Consider the following 18,120-nt stretch of genomic DNA (forward strand, 5'->3'; position numbering starts at 1 on the left):
CTATAGAGACATGACGACTAAACGTAATGTGGTGTCCAGAATAGGATCCTGGAACAGAAAAAGGACACCAGGTGGTAAACACTAAGGACACATGAATAAAGAACTGACTTTAGCTAATACTGATTCATTCATTATAACACATGTAACATATAAATATCAATGTATAATGTTAACAGTGGAAACTGGGTGTGAGGTGTACGGGAACTTTCTAGTATTTTCTCAGTTCTTCTGTAAATCTAAAACTGTATTAAAAATAGAGGGGCTTCCCTGGTGGCGCAGTGGTTAAGAATCTGCCTGCCAATGCAGGGGACACGGGTTCGAGCCCTGGTCCGGGAAGATCCCACATGCCGCGGAGCAACTAAGCCCATGCGCCACAACTACTGAGCCCGCGAGCCACAACTACTGAGCCCGTGTGCCACAACTACTGAAGCCCAGGCACTCTAGGGCCCACGTGCCGCAACTACTGAAGCCCGCGTATTGCAACTACTGAAGCCCGCGCACCTAGAGCCTGTGCTCTGCAACAAGAGAAGCCACCGCAATGAGAAGCCTGCGCACTTCAATGAAGAGTAGCCCCCGCTCGCCGCAACTAGAGAAAGCCCACGTGCAGCAACGAAGACCCAATGCAAAACAACAACAACAAAAGTCTATTATTTAAAAAAATCCCTTTTCAAAGCACCTAAGGTGACTATTCCTTCTCTGTCCAGCCCTGTCGGGTATGATGCAGACTTAATCTCTAGCCTGGGGTCAAGTTTTCACTCACTTTCTCTGCCCTTATTTACTGTGCAGACCAGAGGTCACAGCTGGAGCATTGGGCCATACGTGGCCCTAGAGGAAAGGTTGGTTTGGCCTGCAAAAGTTTTTGCATTTTAAACAGAGATGTGTTAAAAGCCAAAGATGTCCGGCCTCTTTGAAGATGTGGCACAGTGGGCTGGATTCCTTTACGGCAACAGTGGCGTCAAGGGCTATGTCCCTTCCAGCAGCACCAGGCCAGCCCTCCCCTGCTCCCCGCAGGCCCCCCCACCATCCCTATCACAGCCCCAAAGCCGAGTCTACCAGTCTGTGCTGTCATGGGGGATGGTCCTCTCTCCAAAGTGGGCAACTGGAAAACAGACCAAATGGGCCCCGCATTCAAGTACACAGGGATGGAGCACGGTTATATGGATGGGAACGAGGACTGTTCCTGTATATTTAATATGCAAAGCATGTGTACAAAAGATGCCGTTAGAAATAATAACAACCATGAGAAATATACGGGAAAGGGACGTAATTAAAAACCTTAGTAAATGAAAATAAATCAGGCTGAAGTTTTAGTCCTTTAAGTTTTAATACAAAAAAAGCAATACTGCTCACACATGGCCAGCTTCACTTAATTATGTCACTTGCTTGAAGGCACATGACTGTGAATCCTGGTACAGAGCGTCTGGGAGGAGCTGGCCTGGCTCTGCCTATCGTACAGCTACAGTAATCAAGACACTGTGGTGTCAGTGTAAAGACAGACACTTCGGTAAACAGAAGAGATTCGACAGTTCAAAAATAATTCTTCCCACAGATGACTGGCTGATTTTTTTTTTTTTTTTTTTTTTTACTAAGAGGCCAAGAAAACTCAGTGGGGGAAAGGATAATCTTTAATACATTGTGCTGGAACAAAAGGACATCTATGGTCGGGGGTGGGGAAGGGAAATAACCTCCATCCCTGTATCTCACAATATTCATAGAAATTAACTCAAAATGGAATCATGGACATAAACACAAAAGCTTAAGTTATAGAACTCGTAGAAGAAAATATAAAAGAAAGTCTTTGTGGAGGGGTGGGGGAAGGATGGATTGGGCGTTTGGGATTATCAGATGCAAACTATAATATATAGACTGGATAAACAACAAGGTCCTACTGTACAGCACAGGGAACTATATTCAGTATCCTGTGACAAACCATAATGGAAAAGAATATAAAAAAGAAAGTATATATATATGTATAACTGAGTCATTTTGCTGTACAGCAGTAATTAACACAACATTGTAAATCAACTATACTTCAGTCAAATACATTTAAAATAAAAAGAAACTCTTTGTGGTCTCAGGGTAGGCAAAGATTCCTTAGACACGTCCTAAAAATATGAACCCTAAACAATTCACAAATTGGACTTAATCAAAATTAAAATTTTCTACTCTCCAAAAGATACTGTTTAAAAAATTTTAAAGTAAGTCACCAAGTGGGAGAAAATATCCCAATACGTGACCGAAGACCTGTATTGAGAACACACAGGATTCTTACAGCTCAATAATAAAGCCTAAGGCAAAACATCTATGGACAATTTAAAAACTGGCCAAAGATTTGAACAGACACTTAATCAAAGAATAATGAATGATCATTTAGCACATGAAAAGATGTTCTCTATCTTCAGTCATTACAGAAATCAAAGCCGCAATAACATACCATCACACACCCACTACAATGGCAAAAATTAAAAGACTACCAACACCAAGTGTTAATGCAGATGTAGAATAACATTTCCGGTGGAAGTATAAAATGGTACAACCACTTTGGAAAACAATTGGGCAGTTTTTTATACACTTAACAAATATACTGATCGTATGACTCAGTCATTCCATTTCTAAGTGTTCACCCAAGAGAGATGAAAGCACAGGCCACACAAAAACCTATACCTAAATGTTCATGGCAGTTTAATTCATAACAGCCACAAGCTGGAAAAAGCCCAAATGCACATCAGCTTGTAAAGAGATAAATAAACTGTGATACATCCAAACAATGGATTACTGGTCAGCAATAAAAGGCAATGAGCTATTGATATTCATAACAACGTGAATGAATCTCAAAAACACAATGTTGAGTGAAAGAAACCAGAGAAAAGGCTGCATATTGCATTCTTCCACTTCTACAAAACTCTAGAATAGGCAGAGTCATCTACAGTGACGGAACGCAGATTAGAGCCACACGTGGTGACAACTGCCTGCAAACAGCTAAGTCAGGTGATGCATACAAGCGTGCGAGGGGCTAAAAGGTACCAAACTCTACATTTAAAATGAATACATTTTATTATCGGTAAATTACACCACAGCGAAGCTGATTTAAAATAAAAACAAAGTAGTTAGGAGGTTTTAATACAAACTCATGATTACAGGGCTTAGAAATATTAACAGCCCAGCAGCAATAAACACACCGAACACCGAAATCTTGGTTTGTAAATACCACTCTCCACTAAAGGGAACCAGGGCTCCTCGGAGAAGTGGCCGATTCCAGGTCTGGCATGGGGAAAATATGAGTTTAAAATGTTTTGCACCAAAGAAGCAAAGAAGTGCTCAAAGACAGACAATAAAGACAGAAGCTGGTCTGCCAGATGGCTGGCCAAGCTGTAAACAATTTGAGGGTCAGAAAGATGACATTGATAGATTAAAACACATTGAGGGGGGCTTCCCTGGTGGCGCAGTGGTTGAGAATCTGCCTGCTAATGCAGAGGACACGGGTTCGAGCCTGGTCTGGGAGGATCCCACATGCCGCGGAGCGACTGGGCCCGTGAGCCACAGTTGCTGAGCCTGCGCGTCTGGAGCCTGTGCTCCGCAGCAGGAGAGGCCACGACGGTGGGAGGCCCGCGCAGCGCGATGAAGAGTGGCCCCTGCTCGCCACAATTGGAGAAAGCCCTCGCACAGAAACGAAGACCCAACACAGCCAAAAATAAATAAATAAATAAAATTTAAAAAAAACAAACAACACACATTGAGGGGGAGGGGAATTCCCAGGAGGTCCAGTGGTGAGGACTCGGTGCTTTCACTGCTGGGCACAGGTTCGATCCCTGGCCAGGGAACTCAGATCCTGCAAGCCACGCAATGCGGCCAGATAAAAAAAAACTGAGGGGTAAAAAGGACCCTAAGATCTATGGTTATAGGTTGGGGGTGGGCTGTGTGAGAGAGAAACTGTTCTTTAAGAAGAATGCCAGCTAACAAGTGCAGAAGAAAGGACACAAAGAGAAAAGCACCACTGGATGCCCCCAAAGTACGGCAATAACTAATTCACGCAAGAATCATCCCTGGATGCTTGAACTCTTGGGTAAAAGTTGTTGGGAAAGAAGATATTCACACTGGCTCAGAATATCAATCTATGGGTTACTCATCAATTACAAAAGAAAAATGTGCCTTTACCATGGAGAGATTTGGTGGTCGCTCCCTCGACCAAGTGGTCAAGCTTGGCATCACCATCCATAAGGTGACCTGAGCACTGGTACCACGTCACTAGATGCAGGAGGAGGATGAGAACGGCGTCTCTGTGGTGTCCTTGCTGAAAAGGTTTGGCCTGAATATATTTATGAGGAAACAGATGACCGTGAGGGAGACCAGTCAAATGCATTTTTTTTTTTGTCTGTGTGGACTTATCACAGCCCAATCCAGGACTATTTAAATTTCTATTTTCCTCAAGGCTTCTAGGAGAGTAGGCACTGTTGCAGAAAAGAATTCCAGCCTAAGGGTGTAATGCTATCGTGACAACACCGGACAGGACGTGAGAAAAGGCCTCTACTTTGGAGGTCCTCCCACCCACATGCGCCCATCCTCTCTCCCACCATCAAGGTTAAGATATGTTCTTTCTAAAAAAATCAAAATAAGCTTCATCTATTCCACTATTCCTTGTATAGATCTATACACTTTAGTAAAATTTGATGTTTATTGAAAATATAAGCATAATTAATTGCCAACAACCCTGATAATACTTATTTGGATACCAAAAAGGAAAACTTTACATAAAATCAAATGTATAAGATGTGGCAGCATCCTCAGTGGCCATCAGCACATGAATGGATAAAGATGTGGTATATATACACAATGGAATACTACTCAGCCAGAAAAAAAGAATGAAATTTTGCCATTTGCAGGAACATGGATGGACCTAGAGGGCATTGCACTAAGTGAAATAAGTCAGATGGAAGAAAGACAAATACTGCATGATATCACTTATACGTGGAATCTAAGAAATACAACTAACTAGTGAGTATAACAAAAAAGAAGCAGACTCACAGGTATAGAGACCAAACTAGTGGTTACCAGTGCGGAGACGGAAAGAGGGGAGAGACAACACAGGGGCGGGGGAGGTACAAACTCTTGGGTGTAAGATGGGCTACAAGGATGTACTGTACAACACGGGGAATATAGCCAGTATTTTAGAATAACTGTAGATGGAGTGTAACCTTTAAAAATTGTATAAACCTTTTTTTAAAAGGCAATAGTAACTGAAAAAAGGGGGAAAAAATCCAATGTCTAGTTAGGTTTGCAGAAAACTTCCACAAATCAGCATGCTAACATAGTTCAATACTCTAAGTAGTTTCCCCCTTTAAAGTCTGCTCCTTTGGCTCACAGGCCCCACCACGTTTCAAGAGTCCCGAGTTACTTAATGGCAGACAGCGCCTCCCTCCCCTCTGCGGCCGTGGGTCCAGCCCATAAAGGAGCTGTACAGCTCACTCAGTTCGGGCATCTGGAGCTCCAACCCACATCTGGTGGCTGGTCTCTTAGTCCACCATCCTTTGCATGTAACAGACAGACTCAGATACGAAGGAGCTAATCCACACTTCGAAAAAAGTTATAAATGAATACTGCTGACTGAAAAGCTTTAAAGAAATGACTGTGGTCTCAGAATTATAGTGCTGTGTGTGTGTGTGCCTGTATGTGTAGGGCGGGGATACTGGGGGCATATACTGGATTTCCCAACCCCTTCCCATCAATCACTGCATGGGAGGTGGCAGAGTTCCCTAGAGCTGCGGCCTTGGCCGTGTTCAATATATTTTCCTAAATGAGAACTGACCCTAAAGGCCTCTGCTCTGGTTTGCTCAGTACTATGAGTAGGTGAGGAAATTAAAATTCTTTCATTTCTGTTTCTGAATTTCTCCGTATGAAAAAAAACTACCCATCTCCCATACTTCTCAGAGAGAACAGTGGGGAAAGGAGGTCCCTAAAACACTCAGATATTCTTTTTTTTTTTTTTTTCACACACACTGTATTTTATTTTTACAAGAGATAACTAGACTGACAGCAAGCATTGTACATGGATGACCACAACAAAAGCAACAATGATTGCAATTACCAAACATGAAACACACTCATACTATGTCATAATATTGACATTCAGTCCAGTAATCCTCCACTGTAACAGCTCCTTTACTTTTCAGTGAAAATTGATTTGTATATTCTTTGCCTCTGAGTCCTTGTGGGATTTTTTCTTTTTTTAAATTCAAACAGAAAGTCACAAAAATTATACTCATCCTCATCAGTTCACTCAGTCCCATGTAATTAATTTTTTTTTCATCTTGATCTTTTGTTAGCACTTTTATGAGCTCATCAGTTTTTCATTAGAGTTCTGAAAATGCTTATTCATTCAGTTCAGCAGTACAGTCAGGTACCAGAAACCTGTACTTGTCAGAGTCTTTTCCATGAATTTCCTGAAGATGAAACCCTTTTATAGGAACATATTTACAAAAGCATCAGAGTACACCCAGAACTGTCTGTAAATGACAAAAGACTTAAAAATGACCACGGTTAAAGATTTGATGAAAGTTCATAATAATGCAGTTGACAAGAAAATTAGTTATTTCTGAGATATACATTTTAAAATAATAACTAAGATTATGACTTATAACATTATACCAGAACATATAAGATTTTTAGAAATTTCATGTAATGTCTGAAACATTTATATTAACATATTTCCATAAAATAACCCAATGAAAGTTTAGTATTAGTTGTTTTGTTTGTTTGTTTATACTGCAGGTTATTAGTCATCAATTTTATACACATCAGTGTATACATGTCAATCCCAATCGCCCAATTCAGCACACCGCCATCCCCACCCCACTGCGGTTTTCCCCCCTTGGTGTCCATATGTCTGTTCTCTACATCTGTGTCTCAACTTCTGCCCTGCAAACCGGCTCATCTGTACCATTTTTCTAGGTTCCACATACATGCGTTAATATACGATATTTGTTTTTCTCTTTCTGACTTACTTCACTCTGTATGACAGTCTCTAGATCCATCCACGTCTCAACAAATGACTCAATTTCGTTCCTTTTTATGGCTGAGTAATATTCCATTGTATATATGTACCACAACTTCTTTATCCATTCGTCTGTTGATGGGCATTTAGGTTGCTTCCATGACCTGGCTATTGTAAATAGTGCTGCAATGAACATTCAGGTGCATGTGTCTTTTTGAATTACGGTTTTCTCTGGGTATATGCCCAGTAGTGGGATTGCTGGGTCATAGGGTAATTCTAATTTTAGTTTTTTAAGGAACCTCCATATTGTTCTCCATAGTGGCTGTATCAATTTACATTCCCACCAACAGTGCAAGAGGGTTCCCTTTTCTCCACACCCTCTCCAGCATTTGTTGTTTGTAGATTTTTCTGATGATGCCCATTCTAACTGGTGTGAGGTGATACCTCATTGTAGTTTTGATTTGCATTTCTCTAATAATTAGTGATGTTGAGCATCTTTTCATGTGCTTCGTGGCCGTCTGTATGTCTTCTTTGGAGAAATGTCCGTTTAGATCTTCTGCCCATTTTTGGATTGGGGTGTTTGTTTCTTTAATATTGAGCTGAATGAGCTGTTTATATATTTTAGAGATTAATCCTTTGTCCGTTGATTCGTTTGCGAATATTTTCTCCCATTCTGAGGGTTGTCTTTTCGTCTTGTTTATGGTTTCCTTTGCTGTGCAAAAGCTTTTAAGTTTCATTAGGTCCCATTTGTTTATTTTTGTTTTTATTTCCATTACTCTAGGAGGTAGATCAAAAAAGATCTTGCTGTGATTTATGTCAAAGAGTGTTCTTCCTATGTTTTCCTCTAAGAGTTTTATAGTGTCTGGTCTTACATTTAGGTCTCTAATCCATTTTGAGTTTATTTTTGTGTATGGTGTTAGGGAGTGTTCTAATTTCATTCTTTTACATGTAGCTGTCCAGTTTTCCCAGCACCACTTATTGAAGAGACTGTCTTTTCTCCATTGTATATCTTTGCCTCCTTTGTCATAGATTAGTTGACCATAGGTGCGTGGGTTTATCTCTGGGCTTTCTATCTTGTTCCATTGATCTATGTTTCTGTTTTTGTGCCAGTATCATATTGTCTTGATTACTGTAGCTTTGTAGTATAGTGTGAAGTCAGGGAGTCTGATTCCTCCAGCTCCGTTTTCTTCCCTCAAGACTGCTTTGGCTATTCGGGGTCTTTTGTGTCTCCATACAAATTTTAAGATGATTTGTTCTAGCTCCGTAAAAAATGCCATTGGTAATTTGATAGGGATTGCATTGAATCTGTAGATTGCTTTGGGTAGTATAGTCATTTTCACAATGTTGATTCTTCCAATCCAAGAACATGGTATATCTCTCCATCTGTTGGTATCATCTTTAATTTCTTTCATCAGTGTCTTATAGTTTTCTGCATACAGGTCTTCTGTCTCCCTAGGTAGGTTTATTCCTAGGTATTTTATTCTTTTTGTTGCAATGGTAAATGGGAGTGTTTCCATAATTTCTCTTTCAGATTTTTCATCATTAGTGTATAGGAATGCAAGAGATTTCTGTGCATTAATTTTGTATCCTGCAACTTTACCATATTCATTGATTAGCTCTAGCAGTTTTCTGGTGGCAGTTTTAGGATTCTCTATGTATAGTATCATGTCATCTGCAAACAGTGACAGTTTTACTTCTTCTTTTCCCATTTGTATTCCTTTTATTTCTTTTTCTTCTCTGATTGCCGTGGCTAGGACTTCCAGAACTATGTTGAATAATAGTGGTGAGAGTGGACATCCTTGTCTCGTTCCTGATCTTAGAGGAAATGCTTTCAGTTTTTCACCGTTGAGAATGATGTTTGCTGTGGGTTTGTCATATATGGCCTTTATTATGTTGAGGTAGGTTCCCTCTATGCCCACTTTCTGGAGAGTTTTTATCATAAATGGGTGTTGAATTTTGTCAAAAGCTTTTTCTGCATCTATTGAGATGATCATATGGTTTTTATTCTTCAATTTGTTAATATGGTGTATCACACTGATTGATTTGCATATATTGAAGAATCCTTGCATCCCTGGGATAAATCCCACTTGATCGTGGTGTATGATCCTTTTAATGTGTTGTTGGATTCTGTTTGCTAGTATTTTGTTGAGGATTTTTGCATCTATATTCCTCAGTGATATTGGTCTGTAATTTTCTTTTTTTGTACTGTCTTTGTCTGGTTTTGGTATCAGGGTGATGGTGGCCTCATAGAATGAGTTTGGGAGTGTTCCTTCCTCTGCAATTTTTTGGAAGAGTTTGAGAAGGATAGGTGTTAGCTCTTCTCTAAATGTTTGATAGAATTCACCTGTGAAGCCATCTGGTCCTGGACTTTTATTTGTTGGAAGATTTTTAATCACAGTTTCAATTTCATTACTTGTGATTGGTCTGTTCATATTTTCTGCTTCTTCCTGGTTCAGTCTTGGAAGGTTATACCTTTCTAAGAATTTGTCCATTTCTTCCAGGTTGTCCATTTTATTGGCATAAAGTTGCTTGTAGTAGTCTCTTAGGATGCTTTGTATTTCTGTGGTGTCTGTTGTAACTTCTCCTTTTTCATTTCTGATTTTATTGATTTGAGTCCTCTCCCTCTTTTTCTTGATGAGTCTGGCTAATGGCTTATCAATTTTGTTTATCTTCTCAAAGAACCAGCTTTTAGTTTTATTGATCTTTGCTATTGTTTTCTTTGTTTCTATTTCACTTATTTCCGCTCTGATCTTTATGATTTCTTTCCTTCTGCTAACTTTGGGTTTTGTTTGTTCTTCTTTCTCTAGTTTCTTTAGGTGTAAGGTTAGATTGTTTACTTGAGATTTTTCTTGTTTCTTTAGGTAGGCTTGTATAGCTATAAACTTCCCTCTTAGAACTGCTTTTGCTGCATCCCATAGGTTTTGGGTCGTCGTGTTTTCATTGTCATTTGTCTCTAGGTATTTTTTGATTTCCTCTTTGATTTCTTCAGTGATCTCTTGGTTATTTAGTAACGTATTGTTTAGCCTCCATGTGTTTGTGTTTTTTACGTTTTTTCCCCTGTAATTCATTTCTAATCTCATAGCGTTGTGGTCAGAAAAGATGCTTGATATGATTTCAATTTTCTTAAATTTACTGAGGCTTGATTTGTGACCCAAGATGTGATCTATCCTGGAGAATGTTCCGTGCGCACTTGAGAAGAACGTGTAATCTGCTGTTTTTGGATGGAATGTCCTATAAATATCAATTAAATCTATCTGGTCTATTGTGTCATTTAAAGCTTCTGTTTCCTTATTTATTTTCATTTTGGATGATCTGTCCATTGGTGTAAGTGAGGTGTTAAAGTCCCCCAATATTATTGTGTTACTGTCAATTTCCTCTTTTATAGCTGTTAGCAGTTGCCTTATGTATTGAGGTGCTCCTATGTTGGGTGCATATATAATTGTTATATCTTCTTCTTGGATTGATCCCTTGATCATTATGTAGTGTCCTTCCTTGTCTCTTGTAACATTCTTTATTTTAAAGTCTATTTTATCTGATATGAGTATAGCTACTCCAGCTTTCTTTTGATTTCCATTTGCATGGAATATCTTTTTCCATCCCCTCACTTTCAGTCTGTATGTGTCCCTAGGTCTAAAGTGGGTCTCTTGTAGACAGTATATATATGGTTCTTGTTTTTGTATCCATTCAGCAAGCCTGTGTCTTTTGGCTGGAGCATTTAATCCATTCACGTTTAAGGTAATTATCGATATGTATGTTCCTATGACCATATTCTTAATTGTTTTGGGTTTGTTTTTGTAGGTCCTTTTCTTCTCTTGTGTTTCCCACTTAGAGAAGTTCCTTTAACATTTGTTGTAGAGCTGGTTTGGTGGTGCTGAATTCTCTTAGCTTTTGCTTGTCTGTAAAGCTTTTGATTTCTCCATCAAATCTAAATGAGATCCTTGCCGGGTAGAGTAATCTTGGTTGTAGGTTCTTCCCTTTCATCACTTGAAGTATATCATGCCACTCCCTTCTGGCTTGTAGAGTTTCTGCTGAGAAATCAGCTGTTAACCTTATGGGAGTTCCCTTGTATGTTATTTGTCGTTTTTCCCTTGCTGCTTTCAATAATTTTTCTTTGTCTTTAATTTTTGCCACTTTGATTACTATGTGTCTCGGCGTGCTTCTCCTTGCGTTTATCCTGTATGGGACTCTCTGCGCTTCCTGGACTTGGGTGGCTATTTCCTTTCCCATGTTAGGGAAGTTTTCGACTATAATCTCTTCAAATATTTTCTCTGGTCCTTTCTCTCTCTCTTCTCCTTCTGGGACCCCTATAATGCGAATGTTGTTGAGTTTAATGTTGTCCCAGAGGTCTCTTAGGCTGTCTTCATTTCTTTTCATTCTTTTTTCTTTAGTCTGTTCCGCAGCAGTGAATTCCACCATTCTGTCTTCCAGGTCACTTATCCGTTCTTCTGCCTCAGTTATTCTACTATTGATTCCTTCTAGTGTAGTTTTCATTTCAGTTATTGTATTGGTCATCTCTGTTTGTTTGTTCTTTAATTCTTCTAGGTCTTTGTTAATCATTTCTTGCATCTTCTCAATCTTTGCCTCCATTCTTATTCCAAGGTCCAGGATCATCTTCACTATCATTATTCTGAATTCTTTTTCTGGAAGGTTGCCTATCTCCACTTCATTTAGTTGTTTTTCTGGGGTTTTTTCTTGTTCCTTCATCTGGTATATAGCCCTCTGCCTTTTCATCTTGTCTTTCTTTCTGTAAATGTGGTTTCTGTTCCACAGGCTGCAGGACTGTAGTTTTTCTTGCTTCTGCTGTCTGCCCTCTGGTGGTTGAGGCTATCTAAGAGGCTTGATGGGAGGCTCTGGAGGTGGGTAGACCTGACTGTTGCTGTGGCGGTCAGAGCTCCGTAAAACTTTAATCCACTTGACTGTTGATGGGTGGGGCTGGGTTCCCTCCCTGTTGGTTGTTTTGCCTGAGGCAACCCAACACTGGAGCCTACGCGGGCTCTTTGGTGGGGCTAATGGCAGACTCTGGGAGGGCTCACGCCAAGGAGTACTTCCCAGAACCTCCGCTGCCAGTGTCCTTGTCCCCACGGTGAAACAGAGCCAGCCCCCACCTCTGCAGGAGACCCCCCAACACCAGCAGTTATGTCTGGTTCAGTCTCCCCCAGGGTCACTGCTCCTTCCCCTGGGTCCCGATGCACACACTATTTTGTGTACGCCCTCCAAGAGTGGGTTCTCTGTTTCCCCCAGTCCTGTCGAAGTCCTGCAATCAATTCCCACTAGGCTTCAAAGTCTGATTCTCTATGAATTCCTCCTCCCGTTGCCGGACCCCCAGGTTGGGAAGCCTGATGTGGGGCTCAGAACGTTCACTCCAGTGGGTGGACTTCTGTGGTATAAGTGCTCGCCAGTCTGTGAGTCACCCACCCAGCAGTTATGGGATTTGATTTTACTCTGATTGCGCCCCTCCTACCGTCTCACTGTGGCTTCTCCTCTGTCCTTGGACGTGGGGTATCCTCCTTGGTGAAGTCCAGTGTCTTCCTGTCGATGATTGTCCAGCAGCCAGTTGTGATTCTGGTGCTCTCGCAGGAGGGAGTGAGAGCACGTCCTTCTACTCCGCCATCAGATATTCTTAAAAGATGTTGTTTATTCATCATTCAGCTTCAGCATCAGGTACAATGTTCTGGGACATTAAAGAGATCGCACCTTCCTGTCACACACAGCAGTGTCTTAAAGCAAGTTCTGAAAAAGGCAATCCCACTTTTCCCTCAGGCAGTGAGATGTAAACTCTCTTTGTAGACTAAATAAGGTGTGACATATAAAGAGTATGGAAACCCAGGAGACTATTTTTACAGCAGAGCAAAAGTTCTGCGGATCTCCACGCCGCCAAAGGTGGGAAATACAGATAAAGGAGGGAACCCGGAAAAAACAGCAGCAGCAGCGACAAAAACAACTGTCTTTTCATACAAGTGGAGTATAATAAAATATTCTCTGCTTTCTCACTCTTCAGCTCTGTCCCCTGCTCCATTTAAGATCCTTACACCTCTGGGTTTCTTTCCCAGTATTTAATTAATATCTAATGTTACTCCAAAAAGGATATAAGGAAACTTACAGAGATACAAGAAAATTGAACAGAGGTGACTGATAACTAATAGTTTTCCTATACACCAGCAAATACCGTGGAAAATAGCACTACTGTAGCAAGAGCAAGTAGGAAATGCTAGGCATAAACTCACTGAGCACAGTGCGAGAACCAAATGCAGAAGATCACAACCTTCACTAAGGGTAGGAAATGATGTGACAGAAGGCAGAGACCACGTGCCACGGACACTGCTGGTTACCTGCCCAACACCGCCTCCCTCCGCTTCCTTACTGGCTGAGCTTCAGTTTAGCTCAGTGGCGACCAGCCTTCTCCACCCCCTCCCCAAAACATGACTGAGGAGAGGGTGGCTCTCTCTCAAGGTCAGGGGTAAATCCTGACTTGCCAGTGATTACTTTGAATGTTGGCAGTTCTGGTCATCAGAGGAAGTGCGCTGGGCTGCTTCTGGGAAAGGTTTCCCCACTCCTAAGGAACTCAGCACATAGCCATGTCTGGATGTGATGGCTGGAACTGCAGCAGCCATTTCATAACTGGGAGGAAAAGAGCGAGAACACAAAGCTGACATTCTGAGGATGGCAACACGCAGACAGATGGGACTAAGTCAGCCAGCCCTGAACCCTGCTCTCCATCTGGACTTCCTGATATGGGAATGTGGCTCCTTGTTCCCTACAGCTCCTCCTCCTCCTGGCCTCCCAGGAAGACTCCATGTCTTAGCATCCCTTGCAGTTAGGATGGAGCCCTATGACTGACTCCGGCCCTTACAAACAACTGGTGCAATCCACCAGCCCTCCTCTCTTACCAGGGTGATCTTAGGAGCCATGTGTTACAGACGGTGCCGTGACAAGACGGAAGCACCGGGGTGTCTACACTCGCCATGTTCTTGGACCAGAAGTCTCAAAAAATATATAGGATTCTTCACACTCGTGCCCAAAGTGACATTCCCTGACAGTAGCTCCCCGGATGTAGCTATTTGGGGCTGTTAGTTTGGTCCAGCATTACAAAAGCTTTAACTGTTGAATCAGGGAAAAGTATGGTATGCTTGTATGAAGACAAACCTAAGGCTTCCAACAGAGATGTGAACGGGAGTGGAGGAGGCCAAGGTGTCAGGGGCACCCTCCCCAGGGAGCTAGTCCCAGGGCTGGAGGTACAGGTCATCTCTGCAACGTTCACCGAATTCACAAGAAAGTGGGAACCTTCCATCTTGGTAGAGTTTTTGACTAAATTAGTCTCTTAGCAGCAGGTCTGGAGTTTTAATGTTTTTCACCGATTAATAAAGCACTAGAGTGCTATGATGATCAATACAGCAGAGTACCTCATGAGAAATTCTAATTTCCCAAATAAACAGAGCATTTATGAGAATTCCAATTAAAAAAAAAAAGCTTCACAGAAGCCGTGGATTAGAGATGCATACTGCAATAAAAATACATCTTTTAAAACATGGTACAGCAGGGAAAAATAGAAAAAAATATATTCCATAATGCCATTTATATACATTTGAAATACTGCACACACAACACTGTAGTTTTCATAAGGACACATACAAATGAAACAATCCACAGCATGTGTATTAGGATAGATGCCTGAAGATAAGGATAAAAGGAAACAAACAATAGAACAAGGGAGGAAACTTGCACAGGACGATGCTGATAGCAGCTTAGAACTGGGAAGTAAGATCAACTCTATCTGTACCTGAAATCTAAGGAAAAGAAAAAAATTTTCAGGTTCTCCTGGTAGAAAACATATTCAGAACATGTGATAAATGAATAAAAGAGGAACAGGGAGTGAAGCCTCTAAGGTTACAGAAGTTATTAAGCACTCCCAGAAAATACTGAAAAGGAAGAATACTATAGGACATTCCCTAGAACAGTAAGTTAAACTCTTTGTAGCCTCAGTAAAAGGTCATTTTACAAAGACCATTGGTTATCATGACCAATCTTTACTTTGCTCAAAAGTAAAGATATAGGTGAGTCTTGAAAGGAAATTTAATTTAGAAAGTCCAACTTACAACAAAATACAACCAACATTATGCTATTTACAACAGACACACTTTAAAAGAACAGAGATAGGATGAAATTAAAGGATGGAAAAAGGAATACCATGCAGACAGTATGCATATGAAAGCTATCGTGGCTATATTAGTATCAGATAAAGTAGCTTTCAAGACAAAGAGATTACCAGAGATAATGAGGGTCATTTCATAATGACGAAAGCATCAATTCATCAAGAAAAACATAACAAATCTAAAGGTGTGTGCACCAAATAACATAGCTTCAAAATATATGAAGAAAAAAATAAGTAAGTTTAAAAGGAGAAAGAAAAATTCACTATCACAGTGAGAAATTTTAACACAGTTCACTTTGTGTTTGACAGAGCAAGCTCACTAAATATCAGCAGGGATACAGAGAATTTAAGCAGTACTCAACTAACTGACATATATAAAACCCTATGCTCAACAACAGCAGAATAAACATTCTTTTGAGGTACACATGGAACATGCACCCAAAACAGCCATATGCTGGAATATAAAGCAAATCTCAATAAATTTCAATTGAGTGAAACTAGACTATGTTTTCAGACCACAAAGCATTAAACTAGCAACCAGAACCAAAGATAATAAAAAACTAAGTATTCAGAAATTAAGTAACATACTTTGAATGATTTAGTAAAATTATAGAAAGATATGAAAAATAAATCAGTAGAAACTAGAAAATATTTGAAATGAACAATATGAAAGCACAGAGTCAAAATTTGTGGGATGCAGTGTTTAGAGTGAAGTGTATAGCTTTATGCATATATTAGAAAAGAAGATAGAAAAATTAAAGATCTAAGTTTTCATTTCAATAAATTTTTTAAAAGAAAAATTAAATCAAAAATAAAGGAAGGGAGGAAATAAAAGGGTAAAATGAAACAAACAAACAAAAAATAAGTGCATTAGAGGCAGGCAACAGAGAAAAAGCAAAGTGAAAAGCTCGAGCTCCCCTGCCCTCAGCATTCAAATCTCAGTTTCACCACTAATTAGCTGTGTGGTAGCAGACAGGTGAGTAGGGCTCTTTGTGTCTGTTTCCATATAAGTGGGTATGATTACATTTTAGCAACATCTCATAGGGCTGTTTGTAAGAGTAAATGAGTTAAAAGTGTAAAGCTCTTGGGCTTCCCTGGTGGCGCAGTGGTTGAGAATCTGCCTGCCAATGCAGGGGGACACGGGTTCGAGCCCTGGTCCGGGAAGATCCCACATGCCGCGGAGCAACTAAGCCCACGAGCCACAACTACTGAGCCTGCGCTCCACAACAAGAGAGGCCGCGATAGTGAGAGGCCCGCGCACCGCGATGAAGAGTGGCTCCCGCTCGCCGCAACTAGAAAAAGCCCTCACACAGAAACGAAGACCCAACACGGCCAAAAATAAATAAATAAATTAATGAATTAATTTTTAAAAAAGTGTAAAGCTCTTACGACTCTGGCACATAGACAAGTGCTGTATCGGTGTCTGCTGGCATCACTGTCATCATCACCGTCATCACATGTTGCTCAGGGGCAGAGATTCACCAACCTTGGCTTAGACACTGGGACCTGTCACCAGGGAAACCCTTTTCCTACATGTTTAAGAAACAAAAGACACCTATTTTCTAGGAAAAACTGCACCAAGTAAATTCCACAAATCCAGGCCTGGACTAAAGGGTGCCCTTCCTTCTGTGTGTCAGGATTTACAAGTTTAATCTCTGATGCATGTTTAAGGTCAGCCCTGAATATGAATATGAACAAGAATCAAGTCGTTTAAAATCATGCCTAGAAATGTCTCACCAGATACCGCTGTTCCACAGAACACAACTCAGAAAATCTTGAATTATTTTATTTGTGTGTGTCCTCATGAAATGAGTAATATTTTGTGTGCTGTATTTTAAATATACATTAAAAAATGGCACTGTGGAATAGATTTTTTTTCACCATTTTTTCTATGTTGTACCATATTTTTAAGATCTCCTTATGTTGCTCTGTGCACCTAAAGTTTCCCTCAGTCCTGGATTTTTTAGTTCTATTAGTAGCATATGATAATATTTTTCAGATATAGGACAGAGACCAAAACTAACTTATTAAAACCCCTAACAGGTAACATCAAAAAGAACAAAATAATTAAGAATAATCCTAACCAAGGAAGCAAAATATTTGTACACTGAAAACTATAAAACACTGCTGCAAGAAATTAGAGAAGGCATAAATAAATGGAATGATATCTCATGTTCACGAATTCACAGACTTAATATTGTCAAGATACCAATACTACCCAAAGCAATCTGCACATCTAATGCAATCCCCATCAAAACTCCAGTGATTTTTGCAGAAATAGAAAAATCCATCCTAAAATCAAATGGAATCGTAAGGGACCCCAAATAGTCCACAAAATCTTGAAAAAAAAGAAAGCTGAAGGACCCATACTTCCTGATTTTAAAACTTACTTCAAATCAACAGTAACCAAAACAGTATAGAACTGGCATAAAGACAGACATATCGACTAGTGGAGTAGAATAAAGAGCTTAGAAATAAACGGTCACATATATACGGTCAAATGACTTTTAGCAAGGGTGCCAATACCATTCAATGGGGAAAGGACAGTCCTTTCAACAAATGGTGCTGGGAAAAACTAGATATCCACATGCAAAAGATACCACGTAATACTGTGTACAAAAATTAACTCAAAATGAATCAACATTAATAACCTAAACAAAAGAGTTAAAATTTTGCAACTATTAGAAGAAAACACAGGGGGAAGGCTTCATGACATTGAATTTGGCAACAATTTTTTTGGTCATGACACCAAAAGCACAGGCAACAAAAGAAAAAATAGATAAACTGAACTCCATCAAAATTTAAAACTTTAGGGCATCGAAGGACACTATCAACAGAATAAAAAAGCACCTCTCAGAATGGGAGAACATATTTGCAAATCACATATCTGATATAGGACTAATATCCAGAATATATAAAGAACTCCTAAAACTCAACCAAAACAAAAAAACAAACACACCTAATTCAAAAATGGGCAAAGGAC

General features: G+C 40.2%; 1 protein-coding gene across 1 annotated transcript in view; it reads right to left on the reverse strand.

The window, feature by feature from the left end:
• The window catches only part of B3GAT2 (beta-1,3-glucuronyltransferase 2), a 91,232-nt gene that overhangs the window by 60,154 nt on the left and 12,958 nt on the right, over nucleotides 1–18,120 (reverse strand). The gene's annotated exons all lie outside the window — the stretch shown is intronic.

Source organism: Eubalaena glacialis, chromosome 12, assembly GCF_028564815.1.
Source record: "Eubalaena glacialis isolate mEubGla1 chromosome 12, mEubGla1.1.hap2.+ XY, whole genome shotgun sequence".
NCBI lineage: Eukaryota > Metazoa > Chordata > Mammalia > Artiodactyla > Balaenidae > Eubalaena > Eubalaena glacialis.